The 1,038-nt window shown below is 39.1% G+C and overlaps 1 non-coding gene across 1 annotated transcript; it reads right to left on the bottom strand.

Moving 5' to 3' along the window:
• Positions 1-438: 438 nt before the first annotated feature.
• Positions 439-512, bottom strand: TRNAR-ACG. The gene has a single exon. It is a non-coding gene; the product is annotated as a tRNA-Arg (tRNA).
• Between the last annotated feature and the right edge of the window lie 526 nt (positions 513-1,038).

The raw sequence follows: 1,038 nt of genomic DNA, 5'->3' as shown, positions 1-1,038 counted from the left end.
TACGCGCCAAAAAATCCTATAAATAGAAATGTCTCACCACCTTCCGTTTATCACACCAAAAAAAACACACAAAAACACAGTGGTTCTAAAAAATACAACTCAATGTAAAACGCCAAAAAGTTGAGAGAAATCAACGATATGGCAAACATCTTTTCTTTGATACTCCTCAAACAAGCATGAAACGTATGCTTGCATATTCGTCCATAGGGCAAATCGGATATGTAATTATTGGAATAATTGTTGGAGACTCAAATAATGGATATGCAAGCATGATAACTTATATGCTGTTCTATATCTCCATGAATCTAGGAACTTTTGCTTGCATTGTCTTATTTGGTCTACGTACCGGAACTGAGAACATTCGAGATTATGCAGGATTATACACGAAAGATCCTTCCTACCCCCAGAGGGAAAGGCCCTTCCCTTTTGGGCCGGTTATGGGCGAGGAGGGATTCGAACCCCCGACACCGTGGTTCGTAGCCACGTGCTCTAATCCTCTGAGCTACAGGCCCCACTGCGTCTCCACTGGATCTGTTCCCGGAATGTTCTGCATGAAGTTTGGCTGAATGATTTGTTAGGTGAGGGGAGTAAGATTTTGCTGCATGAGATGGACAAAATTCAAGAGAGAGGGACTGATGACACCCATATGTCATTTTGTCTTCTTTGTTCTTGAAGAAGGTTTGGATGATTAGAATTGACCTATACCAGTGTAAATGCTACTTTGGCCTCGATGATTATAATGAAGACGACTGGCAGATAGCATCCACCCACACGGAGTCGATCTATGTCTCCAACATCCACAAAGACACTTCAACACATGAACAAAGAAAATAAACCACGCCAAACCCAAAACGCCATTTATTTGTGACAGTTCTTGTAGTTTCAAAAGAAGAAATAGACTAATGAGAATGAAGATTTAGATCATAAATTGCTTCTGTTTGTTTTTTTTTTCTTTATCTGTTGTTTGGTATGTAATTTTAGCTAAGAACAACAAAGTACATTAATCCTATAATGAAAAATATAATAAAACGCCAAACG

This window comes from Helianthus annuus, chromosome 14, assembly GCF_002127325.2.
Source record: "Helianthus annuus cultivar XRQ/B chromosome 14, HanXRQr2.0-SUNRISE, whole genome shotgun sequence".
Taxonomy (NCBI): domain Eukaryota; kingdom Viridiplantae; phylum Streptophyta; class Magnoliopsida; order Asterales; family Asteraceae; genus Helianthus; species Helianthus annuus.
The sequence above is the reverse complement of the archived record's forward strand: the minus strand, read 5'-3'. Positions and strand labels throughout refer to the sequence as shown.